This window comes from Budorcas taxicolor, chromosome 6, assembly GCF_023091745.1.
Source record: "Budorcas taxicolor isolate Tak-1 chromosome 6, Takin1.1, whole genome shotgun sequence".
NCBI classification, from domain to species: domain Eukaryota; kingdom Metazoa; phylum Chordata; class Mammalia; order Artiodactyla; family Bovidae; genus Budorcas; species Budorcas taxicolor.
The window spans coordinates 110,371,533-110,394,660 of record NC_068915.1 but is presented as its reverse complement, the minus strand read 5'-3'; the positions used below and the strand labels follow the sequence as shown (position 1 = coordinate 110,394,660).

The 23,128-nt window shown below is 44.6% G+C and overlaps 1 protein-coding gene across 2 annotated transcripts in view; it reads right to left on the bottom strand.

Moving 5' to 3' along the window:
• The window catches only part of C1QTNF7 (C1q and TNF related 7), a 125,289-nt gene that overhangs the window by 62,910 nt on the left and 39,251 nt on the right, over positions 1 to 23,128 (bottom strand). Inside the window, exon 1 of one of the 2 annotated variants that reach the window (XM_052642110.1) lies at positions 14,647 to 14,786. The exons of the other annotated variant lie outside the window; for it this stretch is intronic. The gene's annotated coding sequence lies outside the window, so the exon portion shown is untranslated. Of the gene's footprint in view, positions 1 to 14,646; positions 14,787 to 23,128 lie in introns of those variants that run through there. 2 annotated transcript variants of the gene reach the window in all.

The window sequence follows — 23,128 nt, the reverse complement described above, 5'->3', positions numbered from 1 at the left end:
TTGTTGTTGTTTAGTAGCTAAGGTTTATTCAGGATCAACAGAGAATTGCAATCTGTGCTCTGCAAAACCACACTGAGCTGTGTGCAAGCCCCTGTACAGCGAGGAAAGACATTTTTTCTTCTTTTTAAAAAATTTTATTGGAGTATGGTTGCTTTATAATGTTGTATTAGTTTCTACTCTGTGGCAAAGTGAGTCAGCTGTTTGTATACATATATCCCCTGTTTTAAAATTTTCTTTCCCATTTAGGTCAGCCCAGGACATTGAGTAGGTGCTCATTAGTTGTCTGTTCTATACATAGCAGTGTATATAGGCCAATCCCAATCTCCCAACTCATCCCACCTCCCTGTCCCTCTTTGATGCCCAAATGTTTGTTCTCTATGTTTGTGTCTCTATTCCTGCTCTGTGAATAGGTTCATCTGTACCATTTTTCTAGATTCCACATATATGTGTTAATATACGATATTTGCTTTTCTCTTTCTGACTTCCCTCTGTATGAGTCTACAGGTCAGAGGAAGAGGAAGTTGGGAGGGCTCTGGTAAAGAGTCAGTGGCTTTTAACTGGCTGAGCCCTTGCCAGGAAGGAAGAGGAATCTTTGATCGCAGGGCATGAGAGCTTCCCCTTCTAGTCTAATTTTATTTAATTGAGGTTTCTGTTTATTAGTTGTTTACATTTATTCTCTACGTTTATCATCTGTACTTACCTGTAACTCCATCTATACCAACACCTACACCAACGCTTACATTGACGTCTACACCTGTATCTGCACTTGTATCATCATTTTCTACCACTTTTTAACGATCTGCTCTCAAGCTGCAGTTGGTCAATGAAGCCTCTCTGGACCATTATTCTAAAAATTGCAAATCCAACTATTCCACACCCTTTTAAACTTTGTTTTCTCCATCACATGTGTCATCATCTAACATGCTATTGTGGACAAAAAAATGTGGCCTGCCACTTCAGTAAACAAAGAAGGTTGCCTGCCATTCCTGTAAGCAGAGGATGTTGTGGTCAATAAGCTCTCAGCCACTGCAGCCACCGCAGACGGCACACCCTGAGAGGATTCAGCATGGAGAAAAACAGGCCGCTGGCCCTAGACAGTTAAGATGCGTAGCTCAGAACTGGTTTCAATGAGGACAGACACTTGCATCTTCCAGTAAATAGGAGAGCAGTAAAGTCATTAAGTTGTTTGTTTGTGATTAGCAGTAATCTTTTGATGTTTGATTACAGCAAAAACTCCTATATATCCTGGCTCCCTCTTTCCCTCTTTGAACAGTTCCTCAGAATTATCTGAGAGTTTGTCTCTTGGGCTATAGTCCTTAGCAAGTTCTCTGAATAAAATGTAACTTGCAACTCTTAGATTGTTCATTTTTTGCATTGACACTGCATGATTACTTATTTATTTTTGTATCACCTTTTCTCCTCATAAGATGTAAGATGCTTGAGGGTAGGTATTTTCATTCATGCTTTTGGTTGCTGAGTACAGAGCATTTAGAACAATATCTGGTGAGTTTTACGGATGTGTATAGGTTGATGAAATAATTCAAGCTAGCACTATTGATACTATGCATAAAATAGATAATTAACAAGAACTTACTGTACAACACAGGGACCTTTACTTAATGCTCTGTGGTGACCTACATGGAAAGGAATCTAAAAAGAGGGGCTATATGTCTACATAGAGCTGATTCACTTTGCTGTACAGAAGAAGTTAACACCACCCCATAAAGCAACCATTGCTGTTCAGTCGCTAAATTCTGCCTGGCTCTTTATGACCCCATGGACTGCAGCATGCCAGGCTTCCCTGTCCTTCATTACCTTCCATAGTTTGCTCAAATTCATGTCCATTGAGTCAGCGATGCCATCCAACCATCTCATCCTCTGCCACCCTCTTCTCCTTTTGGCTTCCATCTTTCCCAGTATCACTCCATTCCAGTGAATCAGTTCTTTGCATCAAGTGGCCAAAGTATTGGAGCTTCAGCTTCAGCATCAGTCTTTCCAATGAAAGTTAATTTTAAAAAAGCTAGCAGTGTTGATAAACACTATTTAATGGGGACCCACGAGTGCTTACACACATCTAAGTCTTTAATTATACAGTTTCTGTAGTCAGCCTCCCTCCACATGGGCCCTGGAGGAGTCTCAAGGGAAAGAGACAGGCCAAGCAAAGGAAGATTTTGTTAGAGCTGGTGCTTGGGTCACAAACACGGAAGAAGGACCCCAGAACCCTGGTGGGTTTGGCTGGGACTCAGGCACGGTTCGTGCTCTCTGCAGATATTACTCCCATTGCCAGCAAAGGCAGGTCCAGGGAAAACAAAAACAAACAGACAGCTTTTTCCTTTGGCTTCTAGGTCTGGGTTTGAACATAACAGTCTGGTATTCAAGCTTTTTGGCTGGTGAAATAAAATGCCACAAATAGAATGTCCTTAGTCAACTTCATTACATTTTATGATTGGGCTTATGATGGGGTCTGTCTGTCCTTAGGCTGCTGCTAAGTCACTTCAGTCGTGTCCGACTCTGAGCAACCCTGTAGACACCAGCCCACGAGGCTCTGCCTTCCCTGGGATTCTCCAGGGAAGAACACTGGAGTGGGTTGCCATTTCCTTCTCCAGTCCTTAGGCAGAACAGCTTAACGTAAGATGTAATCTGTAAGGTAAAGTTTGTCAGACTTTCAGTGTATGTCCACTTTATTGTGAATTGTTTGTCAAGGGAGCCTGCGATTGGCATTGAAACCACAAGCGTCCTGGCAAGTCTACTGAGTGCCAGAGCAAGGATGACGTCATCTCTCTAGCCTGGCCACCCGACAGTCCATTTTCAGAACAAAGGTCCTAGTGGTCTTGGAACTTAAGTCTGAACCTGTCAGCACTCTCCTGTTCACAACCCGGGAAGAGCTTCGAGCATCCCTCAGGATGAAGCTCAAAGCCCTAGGTCTGAGATGCTCTGAACCTCCACTCCCTTCTGACCTCACGTGTCCACCTCATGTGCTTCTTTCCAGTCACCTGGCATCCTCATGTTCCTGCAACAAGCCAAGCATCATCAGTCCTGCCTCCTCTCCTGCTCATTACAGCCCAGCCCAGGTGCTGGTGGGCTCATTCCTCTGCCTTCAAGTCTCAGCTCAGATGGTGGCTTTCCATGACCCCAGCTTCTCTGACCCATCTGTCTAAACAGCACACCTGCCCCCTCTTGCTTCACTTTCTTCTTCATGGTCCCCATCACTTGGGGCACACACACACACACACACACACACACACACACACACACACACACACCCCTCTGTGTTTTCTTTGTCTATCCTTCAAATGGGCTCTGCCAGGAGGGAGTTTGTTTTCATCACAGGTCTGTCCCAAGTGCCTAGAATAGTGCCAGCCCTTTATAGATTCTTAATCCTGTTTCCCTATGACTCCAGTGGTTTTGTGGTAACCAAAAGTCCTAACAGGCAAAGCCAAGTGTCAGCTGCTCAGTTGGGTCTGACTCTTTGCAGCCCCATGGACTGTAGCCCACCAGGCCCCTCTGTCCATGGGATTTCCCAGGCAAGAATGCTGGAGTGGGTGGCCATTGCCTTTTCCAGGGGATCTTCCTGACCCAGGGATTGAACCCGGGTCTCCTGCATTGTGGGTAGATTCTTTACCATATGAGCTACCACAGAAGCTAACAGGCAAGCCAGAGAGATCAGTAATTAGTTACATGAGATGAAAGAGGGGCTCCTCTGGTGGCTCAGTGATGGGAGGGTGGAGGGTCCACTTGCCAATACAGGGGACGTGGGTTCAAACTCTGATTCAGGAAGATTCTCCTTGCCACAGAGCAACTAAGCCCATGCCTCACAACTACTGAGCCTGTGCTCTGGAGCCTGGGGGAACGCAACTGCTGAGCCTGTGAGCCTCAGCTACTGAAGCTGGAGGGCCCGGCGAGGCCGTGTTTCCGCAACAAGAGAGGCCGCCATAATGAGATGCCTGCGCACTGGAGGAAACCATCACGGCACAAAGACCCAGCACAGCCAAAAACAAATTAAACAGAAATTGTAAAAAGAGATGAAAGAGAGGGGAATAGAGAAAGGGAAAAAGAGGGGGGGAGGGGAGAGAGAAGGAGACTGAGACGGAGGGACAGAGAGACAAAGAGAGAGGCTGATGAAATCACTGCTCAAGAAACCCGAAACTCCTTCCCTTGTCCTCACGAGAGAATTCTCCTGGGATTTCTGAAACCCTGGCTGAGTCTAGACCTGGTTCTGTCTTGTCTGTGCTCTTCCCATCATAATGTGGGTGAGGGGAGGGCGGGTCAGGAAAGGAGAAGCCAGAGCTCCCAGCAGAGGCCACCGCCTGCTCCATTTCTTCCACCAGCTGCCCCTCAAGTCTGAGCACAAAACTTCCCCTAACTAACCCTTACGATTTTAAATAATCCAAGGGAGACAGTCTAAATCTGAAACGTTTGGGAGCAAAGAACCTGATCTGGCTCGGGAAAGCTGATGCTGATTAAGATCTTCAAAGGCTAAACAGGCGAACAGCCCGTGTTTTAAATTATCCCCCTCTCGTTTGTCATGTCGGCAGCAATTTCCACAGCACTAAAATCCAAAGCTTCAAGAGAGCACGTCTTCTCCTGCACGCACCTCTTTGCTGGAGAAGTTCCAGAACATTCTCCAGACTCGCGGGTCACGGAGAGAGAATACGTGTGGTCACAGGGCCTCTCTGACACAAGCTGCTCTTGGTCCAAGTTCTTTCTAAAACTGAGATGAGTTTAGAGAGGTCTTTATAGTTCCTAGTTTAAAAGTTTAGGGAAGGTTCATGTGTTTCACTTAAAATGCAGAATATATGGATGGTGTCGTGGTGGCTATTTTTATACGAGGCCTTTTGTAGACAAACATTTGCTATCGATTTCAACCTGCCAAGGGGAAAGAAGGGACTATAATTTCTTTCTCGTACTTATTTGCTTTCTTACAATAATTTGTCTGGATGCTTGCAATACACACTTAACTAGCTCACTGTCCTGATCTTAAGCAATGGTCCCAGTTCCAACCTTCTAGAGAAGAACAAAGAGTATCATCATGATTCCTTCAATTTCCCTCCTAATTTGGGCTTCCCTGGTGGCTCAGTGGTAAAGAATCTACCTGCAATGCAGGAGACCAAGGTTTGATCCTTGAGTCAGGAAGATCCCCTGGAGAAGGACATGGCAACCCACTCCAGTATTCTTGCTGGGAAAATCCCATGCACAGAGAAGCTTGGTGGTCTACAGTCCATGGGGTCACAAAGAGTCAGACACGACTGATGAGACTACGTGCATGCACGCGCGCGCGCGCACACACACACACACACACACACACAGAGGACCTTCCTAATTTATTCACATTCCCATCTATCCTCTCTTGCTTCCTGCCTGTCTCAGTGGACACAGGTGTGACTCAGGACTCATGATTGTTCAAGCCCAAGCCTTTCCCAGTTAATCCTAAAGGAAATCAACCCTGAATATCTATTGGAAGGACTGATGCAGAAGCTGAAGCTCCACTACTTGGCCACCTGATGCAAACAGCCGACTCACTGGAAAAGACCCTGACTCTGGAAAAGATTGAAGGCAGGGAGAGAAGAGGGTGGCAGAGGATGAGAGGGTTGGATGGCATCACCGACTCAGTGGACATAAATCTGAGCAAACTCTTGGACATAGTGAAGGACAGGGAAGCCTAGCATACTATAGTCCATTGGGTTGCAAAGAGTCAGACACAGCTTAGTGACTGAACAACGGCAACAGCAAAGCCTTTCAGGGGTGGTTGTTTGAACCCACCTCTCACTTCACCTGGATGACCTTCTCTCATTCTCTTGTATCTTCAACCTCCACCACTGGCTGGTTGCTCTCAGCCTGTACTAAGGTACAAGTCTCTTTCTGCCCTTGAAATAACCTTGACCTGGCTCCCGTGACCCACCTCTAATCACCATGCCTCTCTGTTCTTCTAAGGAAAACAAAATTTGTTGGTTAATGGCATATTGTAGACCCCAAGAGGAGATGACTTAGCGACTGAACTATACCAGAAGGGGTGAAGGGGGCAAACCTACTTTTCAGAGGTTACTCCCTAAAAGCATCTATGTACGTCCAGCCGTCCTGTGCTTGGGAGTAGGTGGTAATGACTATTTCCTAACTACATCAAAGTGAAGGCCCAAACCTTGTGAAAAATTTCCCAGATCTCCTTGGTTTCTAGAGTGTTCTAGCCAAGACCAGCTAGAAATTAGAGACTGACCTAATTAAGGGTGAGAGGCTTGGGGGAGGTGTCTGCAGAAATATCTAAATAGGGCAAGGAACATATAAGGACAGTGGAGGGTCTCCATGGTTTCTGTTCTGATTTTGAGGCTCTATGGACTGAGTAATCAGTGTCAGGAGGGTTTGAAAGGAGTGTTTCCAGGAAAACTTTTCAGGAGGACATTTCCAGTAAAGACTGGAGTCTTCGAGTATAAGCACAGCTACTATGGGGCCAGGCGACCCAACGTGTGGACATCGTTGTCTCGCTGGTGGCTCAGATGCTAAAGAATCTGCCTGCAATGCAGGAGATGTGGATTTGATCCCTGAGTCAGGAAGATCACCTGGAGAAGGAAATGGCAACCCTCTCCAGTACTCTCACCTGGGAAATTCCATGGACAGAGGAGCCTGGTGGTCTACAGTCCATGAGGTCACAGAGTAGGACACAACTGAGCGACTAAATAACAGCTAGCACGTTGCTAGTTGATCTTATCAACAGGTGAGATAGGAGGGGCAAGCATGTTCACTTTTTTGTTTTTCCAGCTAAGAATCCAAAAAATAAGTTTAAATAGATTGTTAAAAGTCACAGAATTCATATGTGAACAAGAACCTGTGGCTTTAAATTGCATTCTCTCATTTTTCCCTGCCTTAAAATAGTGCAGAAATCAGACTTTGGCTGATGGCTAGACTCTGGCTCTGCAAATCTGTGAGCTCTTTTCGGTTTGTTTCGTTTCCTCGTTTTAATTTCACAGCGGTGACTATGCGGTGATAAGCTCTAATCATCCATCTTTGACTGGAAAGGTTGGAGTGGCATGGGCAGATAATTAAAACGGAAAGAAAGTCAATGTAAAACCTGGCTTCCTGGGGTAAGATGAAGATAATGTATTGAAACAGCTGAACGTCTCTGTGAAGGTTTTAGTTCACATCTCAACAACATAGAACAAACTGCACAAATTCTAGGAACCATATCCCTGGGTAACAAACACTGAAGTCACTTTTTAAAAGGTCACCAAATGGCTCTATTGACTCGGTTTTGTAACATGTCACAAGCAGATGGCACTTTGAAGCAAACGAAGCAGCTTGAAAAACAAAATTGCTTAGACATTTTTGTCTGGTTTGCTAAGATAATGTGATGAAGCCCAAAATGAAAGAATCTTGGCGTGTGTTGATCGAGAAAGCCTACACACCATTCAGCGGCTTTGTTCTAATTTCTTGCAATCAAAGGGTTGAGCCTTCAACTGTCAGCTCTTGGCTGAGTTGGGTTTTATAAAGGTTTTTGCACTTGCAGAATAAATGGTGCAAAGCAAAAGAGAAGAGAACGACTATTTCTTGAATGTCAATTACCTGTCAGACTCTTAATATATTATTTAATTTAATTCTAATTCAATCCTATGGGTAGCTATTATTACTCTTATTTTGAATAAAAGAAATTGAGGTCCAGAGACATTCCACATCTAACTATTTATTGAGCTGGGATTCACACTTTGGTCTGACATCCAACCCACTTCTTTCCATTACTTGGTAGTACTTCAGATAGAATGCTGTCCCCACCTACTTCTTACCACTTTTTTTCAAAAACTATTTTCATGCTTCTAATGGAGTACTAAAATAGATGCAGCTAAAATTTTTTATGTAATGTAGTATCAAATTACAAACATAGTTATAGCATATTTTGACAAATACTCTAGGTTGGCTCACTTGCAAGCCATCCTAATCCACTTCTCCCCTGCCTTTTTTCTACATGGAAGACTGGAAACAGTACTAAAGTCCCAGAAGAGGGTTTTCCTTCCCAAATAAAAGCCAAAGTTTGACAAGAAGGTTTTTGCTTTCTTGTCTGGGATATGCACTCAATGCGTGGAGCTGCAGCAGCCATCTTGCTCTCAGGAGGATGAAAGCCACCTGCTCACACTGATGAAACAGGAATATAAAAGGATCCTGGTTTCTTGGTGATGAGTGAATGTTACACCATCTTTTGATCCCCTACTTCTCAGCTTCTTCTTATGTGAGAAAAACAAACCTCTTCCATGTGAAAGAAACTGGGTTTTATAATACTCACAAATGCAATTCTACCCGATATACATAATAGCTAGAATTTTAAAAGACAGTCTTGCTTTCCAACAATGTTCCAACTTTGGTCCTGATTTATAGTTCTGAAGCATTGGAAGCACAGGCTCAAATTAGGTAATAGATTCATTGGAATGGTGTTCATTTAGTTGGGCACAAAGTAGGAGAGAGCTGAGATCTGTCCCTAATTGTGGGAAAAGGACTAGCAGTGACTGAGTGGCTACAGTTCTTCCAGAAAGTCTAGCCATCCCTTTAGCCAAAGCCATTGGCATGGAGCAGGAGAGGGAGAGTAGGAAGTGGGGACTAAACCCGTCACCCCCATTTCTGCCTTGAAGTGATAGAGTTCATCTTCGGATGGGAAAACGAGAAGGAAACTTGGGAAATCATTTTGTTATCTTTTCACCTTGGGAAAGGACCACACTGGAGTCATACCAGATGTATATGCTAACTGATTTGGTTTTAATAGACCTCCAAAGAAGACAAATCCTCTGCCTCTTCCCTCAGGAGGCCATTTCAACGTTTAAAAACTTGCAGTAAATTCTGTTTTTAACTTAAATAGGAGGTGTAGTGCATGTGGGAATTAAAAAGTCCTTTATCTTTCTGAAGCAGAGTAGTCAAGTGGCATGCTGATTGGCTGCGGACTAAGGCAGCCCTAGATTCAAGTCGTAGTTCCACCATTTACTGGCTGATGAACTTAACTACTGTTACTCAACTACGCTGTGTCTCAGAGTCTCATCTGTAAAGTAAGCAGAGACAAAGCCACACTACGGTAGGATCGTGGCAAGGAGCTAATGTACGTAAAAGGCTGAAATATCATTTGCATTAAACATAAGTGCACAAGGAGGTGAAGGGAGGGTGGGATGACGTAGGAGATTGGCATTGACACATATACACAATTGTGTGGGTGCGTGTGTGTGTGCGTGCGTGCATGTGTGCTCAGTCAATCAGTTGTCTGACTTTTTGCAACTCCATGAACTGTAGTCTGCCAGGCTCCTTTGCCCATGGAATCTTCCCAGCAAGACTATGAGTGGAATGCCATTTCCCTACTCCAGAGGATTTTCCCGACCCAGGGATCAAACCCTTGTCTCTTGCATCTCTGCCATTGGCAGGTGGATTCTTTATCACTAGCACCACCTGGGAAGCCCCTTATACACTATTGACATTTTTAATATGTATAAAATAGATAGGGTTTCCCTGGTTGCTCAGTGGTAAGGAGCCCATCTGTCAAGGTAGAGATGCCAGTTTGATCCCTGTGTCAGAAAGCCCCTCTAAAGAAGGAAATGGCAACCCACTCCAGTATTCTTGCCTGGGAAATCCCATGGACAGAGGAGCCTGGCAGGCTATAGTTCATAGGGTCACAAAAGAGTCAGATAAAACTTAGTGACTAAACAACAACGTAAAATAGATAACTAACGAGAACCTACTTTATAGCTCAGGGAACTCTACTCAGTGCTCCATGGAGACCTAAATGAGAAAGAAATCCGAAAAAGAGGGGATATATGTACAAGTATAGCTGATTCACGTTGCTGCACAGCAGATATTAACACAGCATTGTAAAATAACTACACTGCAATAAAAATTAATTTGAGAAAAGGAAGTGCACAGTAGCAGTTCCCCACCCCATTGCTCTCCCTACTGGACAGCAGTTCCCTGCTTATGATCATTTTAGAGCTTCAAGGAACATCACAAAGTTGCCCGCAACTCTCTCTGCTACAAGGGCTTCCCTGTGGCTCAGCTGGTAAAGAATCTGCCTGCAATGCAGGAGACGTGGGTTCGCTGCCTGAGTTGGGAAGATCCTTTGGAGAAGGGAAAGGCTACCCACTCCAGTACTCTGGCCTGGAGAATTCCATGGACTGTATAGTCCATGGGGTCGCAAAGAGTTGGACACGACTGAGCGACTTTCTCTCTCTCTACCGGTTAATTAACTCCAATGTCCCAGGCTCATCCTCTTTGCTCTAATACTTCAGCTTTTTGATTCTAACTCTGGATTTTCTAATATTGGACCGTGTCTTCAAAACAACTTTTAAAAATGTGTTTGCAATTTGGACAGATCACAATTTTATAAATTGAGCGCCAAATATCAGCGTTTGAGAATCGAAAATATTGACCTGTACATTTTAGCTATGAACACAAAACTCTCGTTCTAAGCCGTTGACCCATGTTGGGGTTTATCCTGTGGTGCTCACAGTAAAGTGGAGTAATGAGACAGTCATCTGGATCACTACAGCCAAGAATACTCTGGCCACAAATATTTGGCGAATTTAGAGACAATGACTCCTCGGGTACAGGTTATCTGCACTGTGACCTTCGCTTTGGATGGATGCCGTCTCAGCCCCACAGGAGGTCTGCTGCACCATTTTAAGAAAGGAAATGTTTCAGACCAGGCATTGTTTTTTAAAGCCATGCACATGACTCTTGGCTAGTAGAGCGCTGGATCAACCAACTTCTGGCAGCTTCGCGTCTTGGCTGCACTGACATATGTGCGATTTCAGACTTGAAGCCACACATGAAGTCACTGGGAAGCTACACAATTCATCCCTAAAAATCTGCCATACGGTGGTTCTTGTCTTTTCCAGCAATGTAATCCCTAGGAATTGTGATGATTTGAGCTTTATGAAAAGAATCATTAATTAATCTTCATTCATTGAGGACCTACTCATTTATCTATGTTAGGAAAAACTTTTTGAAAAAACCCCCAGGAGATGGAATGAAAGAATGAAATAACTGTAGTATAGTTTAGTTCAATGACTTTTTTTCCCCCATACAATTACTCATGGCATAGGATCCCAAGACAGGCAAAGGAAACGACTAAACAGACTTTCAGGACTAACTAGGTTTCCTCCAGCTCTGCAGTTTGTAGGTCATGAAGCCCAGACCTAACAAGTTTCAGTGACTTGTCTGGTGTCACGTGGTGAGTTAGTGGCCTAACATGGCTTTGGTGTTTTCCTTATGATTCCAGACTGTGCTAACTACCACTTCCTCAGTGAGGCAATGCCTGACCACCTTAGGTGAAGAAATAGCCCCATTTCTGCCCTTGCTAGTCACTCTGTCTCATAATCAGATTTTATTTTTTTCATAGCACTTTTCAGTTTCCCAAATTACATTATGATTTGTAATTCTGTCGTCTCCTGGTCTAAAGATACAGAGGCATAGGCTTAGGCTCTTGTTTACTGTTCTATCTACGATAATACTTGGCACATAGTAAGTGCTCAATTGGAGATCCAACCAGTCCATCCTAAAGGACATCAGTCCTGGGTGTTCATTGGAAGGACTGATGTTGAAGCTGAAACTCCAATACTTTGGCCACCTGATGCAAAGAGCTGACTCACTGGAAAAGACCCTGATGCTGGGAAAGATTGAGGGCAGGAGGAGAAGGGGATGACAGAGGATAAGATGGTTGATGGCATCACTGACCCAATGGGCAGAAGTTTGGGTAGACTCCGGGAGTTGGTGATGGACAAGGAGGCCCGGCGTGCTGCGGTTCATGGAATCTCAAAGAGTCGGACACGACTGAGCGACTTAACTGAACTGAACTGAAGTGCTCAATAAATAATTGCGGCTTGAATGGACCACAATGGAGAGGAAAGGAACCCCTGTTCGTTGAGCACCTACTATGCTGGGTTCTATGCTGAGATGTTTATGTCTGTTGCACACTCTTGAGAGATGACACACCAGCGAGTCTTGGAGTTAAAAAGTGGTGAAGCCAGAATACAAGGACAGAGATACGTCGCTTCACACCCTGAAGTTTGCCATCACCAGAAATTATTTTCAACCTTCAGTGGTTCCTATTCTCCCATGCCCTCTGCGGCCTCTTTCTGAGGCATCGGAAGCTCCCAGACTGGGTTATGACATCCCCCTGTTGTTGCTTGTGTCTTTCTGTGCTGCCTTAGTCTCCAGAGGAATCGATCTGATGATACTTTATTCAGCACAGTAAACGTTCCATGTTGCTGGCTCTCTGTGTAAAGCTGATTGAATCATTTTCTCATATTATGGACACAGCTCATGCTACTTGAATATGGTGGTGAATTCCACCAAGTTGTACTGACTTGTGACAAAAAGCCTCCAAAGGGAAAGAAATGTATCTTCTGCTAATCATCAGAGACTGATGCAATCAGAGGGGTTGATGACAAGCAGTTCAGATGGTCACGGCTTAGAAGGTGACGTGTGCCAAGACATGAGGAAAACACTGGGATAGAAACGAGGCAGTAAATAACTCTGAAATAACATTGATTCTGACCACAGGGTAATCCATAAATTTGAATGGGGAAAAGAGCTCTCTTGTCCTTAACAGAACTTTTCACCTCCTTCAGGTGAAGTTTGTATGAGATGTGGTGATCCATTGTTGTCCAGTTTACAAAACATGTTGAGGACAGCAACTGCTCAGCTTGGATGCATCCAAACCCTCCGAAGAACTATTAATGCAGGGACCTGGGGACCTGCCTTAGTTAATAGGCATACAGGGAGAGCCTTCTAGAGGATAACCATCACCATCTTTCACTGGGCTTCCCTGGTGGCTCAGCTGGTAAAGCATCTGCCTGCAACTCAGGAGACCTGGGTTCCATCCCTGGGTTGGGAAGATCCCCTGGAGAAGGGATCTATCTACCCCAGTATCCTTGCCTGTAGAATCCCATGGACAGAGGAGCCTGGTGGGCTATAGTCCATGGGGTCACAAAGATTTGGACACAACTGAGCGACTGAACAACAACAAAACAGTAGCTCGTGTATGACAGAGACGAAAACATTACTTCCATTCATTCTCAAGCTTCACATGAATAGTGAAAGTGAAAGTGAAGTGAAGTCGCTGTCATGCCCGACTCTTAGCGACCCCATGGACTGCGGCCTACCAGGCTCCTCCATCCATGGGATTTTCCAGGCAAGAGTACTGGAGTGGGTTGTCATTGCCTTCTCCGTATGCTGCTAATTAATCAATCAATTAAGGTTAGTCACTCAGTCATGCCTGACTCTTTGCGACCCCATGGACCATTGCCTGCCAGGCTCTCCCGTCAATGGAACTTTCCAAGCAAGAATACGGGGGTGAGTTGCCATTCCCTTCTCCAGGGGATCTTCCTTTGATCCAAGTATCAAACTTGGGTTCTCCACTGTCATTACCTTTATTTTATGGACAGGACATTGAGGCACAGACGAGTTAGATAACTGACAGTGGGTCACACAGAGGCTAACTGGGGACAAGCTGCCAAGTGCTCTGGTTCCAAACACACCGCTTTTCACCAGAGCCACCTGCTCCGCAGACCATGAGACACATGGCAAGCAGCGTGCCAAATGCATGGCAAAGGCTCAGTACACGGTTCCCCATATTTGAAGAATTTCCTTTCACATTCCAAGCGTGCAGCCGTCCATCTCATGACTCCCTGCACCACATATGTTCCCGCAGCCATGGGGTTCTTGATGAGGGACCCTGGAAAAGGACATGAGGTCCCGGGGAAAGCTGTGGGAACTCATGGAAAAAGGCCCATCAGAACAGAGCTATTTCTTGTAAAAGAACTACATTCTGTCAATGATTTCTCAGATCTTAACCACAGTCTGACTGAAAGCCATGTGTTATTTATGAAACTACGTGATCCATTCATGCAATTACATTTATACAAACCCATAGTTTTACTAACACAATCTAGATATTTACATTCGTATATTGTGATGAATGTATTATCTCCCTTACAGCCGCGTGCAGGCACAGGCACATTTATTTAATAAAATAAATAATAATGCATTTATTATTTATTTTAGTAATAAAATAAAAGTAATACAAGTAAATACACAAATAAAAGTAAATAAATCAGTACCCTTAGCCCAAAATAAATTGAGGAGGGTATAAGCGCAGTGGTATAGCATTTGTCTGCAAACATAAATTGAGCACACAGTTTATACTGCCACAAGGCAATCTCCACAGGAGAATAAAAGGGCTAACATTTTCTTTCTCCTGTACTCAAAAGCCTACAACACAAATGGAGCGCCTTTCACTCAAATTATTTAGGCTCAGAGGCGGTGACAATTTTGTGTTTCGGGGGAGGCAATGGAGCCCCTTCCGTTCGTTCCACAAGTGCACACATGCAGCTCACACTCCTCTTGTTTATGGATCTATAACCACGAGGGAGGATGTCTACCCAGTCAGGGTTTTTTGCAAAATGAAGCCAGCAAAGCCGATTCTGACGACTTTTGCTTGCTTTCTTCGGTTCCGCAGGAACACCCCTCAGAGGAGATGTGTCATTGAGTAAGTCCGGGTCAGTAAACACCCTCTCACCCTCAGAGTAGAGCAGAGAAAGAGAAACACCCGTCCGAGCCAAAAAAGACTCATCTCTGGGAGAAAAAATGCCTACAGTTGTTCATTTGAATCGCAAGAGCGGACGCTGTACTTACATCCCTCGCAAGACCTTCCGGCAGCTGGCGTCTTTGAACTCTACTGCACACAGATGCGGAGCTTTCCCGTGAAATCCTCTTCCCGTTGGCAGTGAGGAGGACGCATAGCTCTTTGGGGCTTTAGATTGATAAGTAATTTCCTGGTTTATTTCCAAAGCATCTTCCCAGACTTTGAGCAGAGGCAGGGGGAGAGAGAGACCAGCCAGCCCCACGCAACACGGAGATGCTGCGGCCTACACAGACCTCCCAATGGTTTGACTGAGCCTGAAAGAAGGGTTTGTGAATCTCACAAACAAAAACAAATCTCCTCCTCTCTCCGTTGGCTCACTCCCCGAATCGCACTTGAGAAACAGCAGAGTCCAGACGATATTTGCTCTACAATGTAAAATTCAAGTGAAATGGTGTCTCACGTTTCTTGCTGGGGGAAAACCCGGGGGCACCTTTGACAAGTCTTCAGGGTGAGTGGGGAGTGTTTTCTCACAAACCTCTTTAGAGATTGTTCTTGGAGACCAGGCCACCAAGCCCCTTTGGTTTACAGAGGGAGGAGATCAAATCGAGGGTAACAAGTCTAAACTAGGACCATGTGGGTGGTGAGGGGATGGAATGGAACCAAAGGACTTCCTGGTGGTCAAACCAGAGCTCTGTCCCCTGTTTGGAGGTGAAGACAGATACAAAGGTTTGAAATCTGGCTCTTGATGTTTACCATGAGACCCCATGGGCTGTAGCCCACGAGGCTCCTCTGTCTATGGAATCATCCAGGCAAGAATACTGGAGTGATTAGTGATTCACTTCTCCAGGGGACCTTCCCAACACAGGGGTCAAACCTGGGTCTCCCACATTGCAGGCAGATTCTTTACCTTCAAAGCCACCACGGAGATTGGAGACTCTGCCTGGAGAATTCCATGGACGGGGAGCCTGGCAGGCTACAGTCCACAGGGTCCTGAAGCGTCAGACACCACTGAATGACCAGCGTTTTCACTTTTTTTCGCTTACTTGATGTTTAGCACATGTCACTGGATACTTCTGTCCTTAGTTTTTCTGTCTCACTTTTCCCAGCTACAAAATGGGGATCCTAATAACAGCTCTCCCTGCTTGGTCATATGTTGGGCTGGCCAAAAGTTTTGTTCAGGTTTTTCTATAACATCTTACAGAAAAATCTGAATGAACCTTTTGGTCAACCCACTACTATGGTGATCACTGTGAATAAGCTTCATCAAGGAAGAAAGCAATTACACTATATGATGGATTTTTACCAACCTGGCCCACATTACATGCTTCTCATCTTGTGATGCTCATGTTCCACCAAAATTACTTTCTGTGCTAGAAGAAGCCGTTGAGTGACTTGGAGGGAGGAGAATATAGGTTGGAAGAAGGGATGGAGCATGGAGAAAACTTTCGATTCGGAAAATCAGGTCAAGATCAGACGACGAGGTAGAGCAAAGTTTAACATTTGCCGTGGAAAGGATGCTGGTTCTGAAATCAGAAAAGCAGGGCCTGGCCACTGCCTCTACACTTGCCAGCCAGGGGTGGTGGTGATTTAGTTGCTAAGTTGCATCTGACCCTTTGCGACCCCATGGATTGTATCCTGCCAGGCTCCTCTGTCCATGGAATTTCCCAGGCAAGAATACTGGGAGTGGGTTGCCATTTCCTTCTTGTGGGGGTCTTCCCAACCCAGGGATCCAACCCACACATCCTGCTTGGCAGGCAGATTCTTTACCACCAAGCCACCCTGGCAGCCATATTAGCCATGGGAACCTCATTTAAATATTTCCAACCATAGTTCCATCCCTGAGGACAGGATACCTCTCTGCTGTGCTTGCCTCTGTAGGCTGTGGTGAGATTCAAATGAGGTCCTCACTGAGCTGCTACATGTCAGCCTGTGCAGGCTTTGGAATTGGAAAGCAGTATTTGCCCGTGTCCAACACAGCACTTTACAGAGAACACACTGACAGTGGTATGGTCCCACAGTCACATCCCATTCATCTGTTGGGTCAGTTCACACTTCTTAGTGCCTGGGATCCCAGGCCCTTGACTTTTTGTTTTTCTCCTTTTAAGGAGTATATTTCTCCTTTCCCGTCACCATCCCATCTCTTGATGCTTGTCTCCCCATACTGGCCACTGCTTGTTTTCTTAGAGTCTAAGTGTATTTCCATTTCACATGCAGCAGTAAGAATAAAAACAAGGAGAAAACATTTCTGTTCAACCAGAAAGGAAAGCATCATCTGTAGTCTTGACCCAGATTGGGTCTTTATTTTGGAAGTCATCACAGCCAAATACCAAATGAATTGAAGCTTCCCCTGTGGCTCAGCTGGCAATGAATCTGCTTGCAATGCGGAAGACCTGGGTTCGATCCCTGGGTTTGGAAGATCCTCTGGAGACAGGAAAGGCTACCCATTCCAGTATTCTGGCCTGGAGAATTCCATGAACATACAGTCATGGGGTCGAAAAGAGTAGGAAATGACTGAACGACCTTCACTTTCATGTTTACCTTTGGAAAATGCTCAAGCCTGAAGCCAGCTCAAGTTTAATGATTACACTCACTTCTTTTGCCCTTTCAGAAATCCATTCGTTGGATGTCATTGCAGTTATGATCTGAACTTGATGATCTGTTAAGAGCAAGTTTCTAATGGAGACTTGTTTTAGTTGGCTTCGGCTGCCATAACAAAATTTCATAAGCTAGTGGCTTCAACAACAGAATTAAAAAAATTTTTCTTTATTAATTTATTTTTGGCTCTACTGGGTTTTCGCTGCTGCGTGCTGGCTTGCTCTAGTTGCGACAGGCATGGCCTACTCTCTAGGTGCAAAGCATGGGCTTCTCACTGAGGCGGCTTCTCTTGTTACGGAGCATGAGCTTTACATGTACTGGCTTCAGCAGCTGTGGTGCTCAAGCTTAGCTGCTCCAAGGCATTTGGGATCTTTCCAGTCTAGGGATCGAACCTGTGTCCCCTGCATTGGCAGGTGGACTCTTAACCTCTGGACTACATGGGAAGTCCAGCAATTGACAATGTCAACTGACAATTGACATTCCAGCTCAAGAGGCTGAAAACTTGATATCAAGGTGCCTGCATAGTCAGGTTCTCATGGGAACCCAACCGTAGTTGAAGATGGCTGCCTCTTCCTGTGTCTGCTCACACAGGAGAAAGGGAGAGACCTTTCTCTCTCTTTCTCTTTTATAAGGCCATGGCACTTTTGGATCAGCCCCCCATCCAGCCCTTATGACCTCATTTAACGTTAATTACCTCCTAAAGACCTATCTCTAGATACACCAGATACAGCCACATTGGAGGTTAGGGCTTCAGTGTGTACATTGCAGGGCAGGGGATATATTCAGTGCATATGGAAGCTGGAGAAAGTGAGAGAAGCGAGCAAACATTTATTGAGTCCTTACTGGTGAGAAATGGAGTATTTCAAGAAATAAAATATTTCCTGCTGTATCAGTAAACAAGGATGTCACCATCATCAGGGTGAGCTGGTGAGCCCTGAGGGAACTCAGGAAGGAGAAGAATACCTGCCGTCTGGTGGCCGTCAGACTGCAGCCACTCCCAATGGTGAGCCCTGAGGAAACTCAGGATGTGAAGATACAGGATACTGACCCCAGATAACTGAGGTGAATATCCAAGGAATGATTTCAGTGAGCCCAGACTCCTGCATCTTTCCATACATAGAAAAGCACTAAATTCTTTAACTTGACATATCTGGTTTCAGTTTAATTAAAGGTAATCTTTGGATGTTTCTGACTATTTACTCTTTGTTGCAAAACCCTTATATGTCCTAACTCCTCCCCTCACCTCCTCAGAGCAGTTTCTCAGAGCTGTCTGAAACACTGTCTCCTGGGCTTCAGTTCTCATTTTGTCCCAAATAAAGCTTAACTTGCAACTCTCACATTGTACAAGTTTTTTTCAGCACTGGATACAGTGTCCTGCTTGTTTCTATTCTCAGTCGATCCTCACAACAACTATGAGATGTCATAGCACCTTTTCCAAGGTCACAAAGCTAAGATGTTGGCCGTGTCCAAGTGTGAACTCTGGTAACGAAAGCCCTGCTCTTTCCATGACGCATTCTGCCTCCATCTCCGTTTCTCTCCTTGATTCAGGGCCGTGAACCTCCATTTCTCCGTCCTGCTAGTTCCCAGCTCAGTTGCCCGGAAAGATGACACTGTCACCCGTAGCGCTCTGTGAAGGACAGCCGTGTAGAGAAGCCGTGTAGAGACAGCTCTGAGGATTCCCTTGGGATCCCCGCGGAGTTTAGACTGGCAGCTCTGGAAAGCCTGCCCAGAAGGTTCTCTCTCTTTCTTCTCAGCCTCCTTTATGTTGATACTTAAAAAAAAGTTGGCTGCACCAGGTCTTAGTTGGTGGATGCAAGATCTAGTTCCCTGACCAGGGTTTGAACCTGGCTCCTCTGCATTGAGAGTGTAGAGGCTTAAATACTGGACCACCAGGGAAGTCCCTAGATTGATACATTTTCTCCCTCATGATTTCAAAGGCAACTTGTGTTCCTCCCTCAAGGATGCTTTCTTTGACTTGCCCTTCACCTGCCTTAGCTCTCCCTACTCTCTCTTATATATTATCCTAAATTGCCCTTTCGTGGTTTTTTCCCTTTTGTAAAACTTTATAAGTGTTGCTTCGTAAATGTAGTAGTTCTAAGATAATCTGCATAAAGTTGGTTTCCCTACTGGTCTGTAAACTCCCTGAGAGCAGCAAGGTTTTGCCCCTTGAAATATCTGTGGCCATCAGGACACTGACATGAAGACCTACAGGGGAGGGAAAGGTGACTCAAGGAAAGTTAATGGTAGAAATAATCTACCAAATTCATTTACAGTTGTGTGACGGGCACAAATAAGCCTGAGAGAGAGCTCCTTCTAACTGGGACCTTTATTATGTCCTTGCCTACCACCAACTTTCTTCTTCTCCGTTTTATTTGGCATGGGGGCGCTAGATTTGGCTGGCCAAGGATTAAGTCCTTGGAGCAGGGAGAGGCGGCTGAGGAACAGATCTCGGTGTGCTGGTCAGCTCTGGACTCTCCCAAGGGCAGCACATCTGGGGATGCCTGTTTCTATCTTATCAGACTCAGTCTCTTTCAGGAAAAGGAGGGAGCAACGTCTTGGTGGAACAGAGTATGAAGAGGCACAGGGGCTTCCAGGAGACATTTGTAACAGCTAAAGAAGCCACATACACGAAGACATGAAAAGATGGTGATTTTTCTTCAGAGAACTACAAAATGCACACTTTTACTGGTGAGTTGCCTGGAAATGTGATAACGTAAATGAAAGAGTTAGACGAATATTCAGTGTTTTCATTATTATCTATTTCTATTTCAACATGGTTTGGTGGGTGAGTAAAAGCGTTCATGTGGAATTGTTTTATAAACTGGAAAAATCCTATGAAAACTTGCTCACTATAAATTCTTTTGGGTGAAGATACCTTAGAAGAGATACCAAGAAACTATGCTGGGAACTTGAATTATTTATGAATTTATTTTATTTATAAACTGAAAATTTTGTCTAATTTCCTTTTTCTAATCCCCTTTCCAAAGATTAGATTATAAATCTATGGATCTATGGTATCTGTTATTATGAATATCAGTGGTCTGGGGTGTGTGATTTTAGCTTGGCATTATCCACCCCTGGACCTTTCTACTCATACATCAGTGTGGCTTCTTAGCAATCCTGCCCTCCTGGGTTTCCAGCACAACAGCATGTTCTTCCTCCAAGCTGGTTCCACAGCCCCCTTGTAAAAAAACTTTTTTATTTAGAAATAATTATACACAAATCAGTGTATATACTATAACTAACATACTATGTAATAATCAATGTTATGATAAATAACTAATGTAAAGCAATCATTTACAATGATGATTTTAATTCAGAGAAAGTGAGGAGAAAAGCTGCATAAAAACCCAAATAAAGCAAAAACTAACCTCCCTCAATAGGGACATCTTGTGTGCATATGTGTTCAATTGCTTAGTCATGTCTTACCCTTTGCAACCCTGTAGCTCACCAGGCTCCTCTGTCCATGGGATTCTCCAGGCAAGAATACTGGAGTGGGCTGCCATGCCCTCCTCCAGGGGATCTTCCCAACCCAGGGACTGGACCTACATCTCCTGCACCTCCTGAATCTCCTGCACCTCCCGCATCTCCTGCACCTCCCGCATCTCCTGCATCTCCTGCACCTCCTGCATCTCCCGCATCTCCTGCATCTCCTACACCTCCTGCATCTCCTGCATCTCCTGCACTGCGGGTGGATTCTTTACCCACTGAGCCACTTGGGAAGCCCAAGGACAACATACATCCCTGTAATAGGGTATCACAACTGGAAACTGGCATCAGTGCTCTATTAACTAGACTACAGAACTTATTCAGAGCACAGTTTTTTTCATGGATTCCTTTGCATATTGTATGAAAGTGAAAGTGGAGTCGCTCAGTCGTGTCCAACTCTTTGTGACCCCATGGACTGTAGCTTGCCAGGCTCCTCCGTCCATGGGATTTTCCAGGGAAGAATACTGGAGTGGGTTGCCATTTCCTTCTCTAGGAGATCTTCCCAACCCAGGGATTGAACCCAGGTCTCCCGTATTGTAGGCAGATGCTTTACCATCTGAGCCACCAGTGAAATTTGACCCTATATATATATTCTCTACAGTTCTTTCAGTGATTGTTTAAGACTTGGATTTTTCATCCTAAATTCCTACCTGGAGTGATTTTTCCCAATTGGTTGTGATTGGTTTGATGGATAACTTTCTGGTTTTATTTCATATTTAAAGCCTTGTGGTTAAGTTTTATTTCTTACATTCCATTATGTTCATTCATTTACTCAACTAAAATGTTGTTCACTGGGGTACCACCTCACACTTGTCAGAATGGCCATAATTAAAAAGTCTACAAGTAACAAACACTGGATAGGGTGTGGGAAAAGGCAACGCTCCTTCTCTGTTAGTGGGAATGTAAACTGGTGCAGCCACTGTGGAAAACTGTATAGAGGTTCCTCAGAAAACTAAAAATATGATCTAGCAACCCCACTTGCATATATCCATACAAAACTATACATCTAAAAGATAGATGCACCCCTATATTCATAGCATCTTTGTTCACTATATGTATATATGAAACTGGACTAAGGTCTGTCTAGTCAAGGCTATGGTTTTTCCAGTGGTCATGTATGGATGTGAGAGTTGGACTGTGAAGAAGGCTGAGCGCCGAAGAATTGATGCTTTTGAACTGTGGTGTTGGAGAAGACTCTTGAGAGTCCCTTGGACTGCAAGGAGATCCAACCAGTCCATTCTGAAGGAGCTCAGCCCTGGGATTTCTTCGGAAGGAATGGTGTTAAGCTGAAACTCCAGTACTTTGGCCACCTCATGCGAAGAGTTGACTCATTGGAAAAGACTTTGATGCTGGGAGGGATTGGGGGCAGGAGGAGAAGGGGACGACCGAGGATGAGATGGCTGGATGGCATCATGGACTCGATGGACGTGAGTCTGAGTGAAGTCCGGGAGTTGGTGATGGACAGGGAGGCCTGGCGTGCTGCAGTTCATGGGGTAGCAAAGAGTCGGACACGACTGAGTGCGTGAACTGAACTGAACTGAACCACTTTACTATACAGCAGAAATTAACACATTTTTAATTGATTAATTTTTTAATTGGGGTATAATTGCTGTACAATGTAGTGTTTGTTTTCATTTTACAACAATGTGAGTCAGTTACATACATATAATTATATCCCCTCCCTCTTGAACCTCCCTCCTGCCCCACCATTTCACTCCTCTAGTCATCAAAGAGCACCAGGCTAGGCTCCCTGTAACCCAACATTGCAAATTAACCATACTCCAGAAAAAAATATTGCTCAATGGTAGTTTTTTTCTGCCTGTTTTTCTATCCATTGTCTTTGCCCAGGGCTTTGTCACATTACATCATTTACTGCAATGCACTTTTAGCTCTCAAATAGCTGAGAAGTGAAAGGCAGAAGAGAAAAGAATGGATAGGACCATCTGAATGCAGAGTTCCAAAGAATAGCAAGGAGAGATGAGAAAGCCTTCTTAAGTGGACGCTGCTGTGCACGAGCCCTAATGAACTGCATTGGCGACATCATCTTATTCTAACTAATTTAAAAAGTAAAATTATAGGAAAATGTTTTGTAAATAAATGGTACGAGTGGTACTACATAATGACAAAAACTGTGAAAGTGATGTGAAGGCTGTTATCTGGAAAACCCAAATGTAGTGGAAGTCCCAAGGCTATGATCCTGATCTGTAGGTGGAAGCCCTGTCACGAGGGACCGTTTGGATTTGCTTCCAAAATTGGAGTTAATTCTTTAGAACCTCAGCACTTTAATAAGGGTAACAAAACTCTCATTCCTTGCCAAAGTTTAATTGAGAAGGCTTTGTTTTCCCCAACGATAGCTCTCCTTCAAAGACTAGACATTGCTTTCTTCCTAAGCTTACTTTTAAGGTTTTGATTGAAGACATTCAAATGCAGGCCTGGCTTCAAAGCATA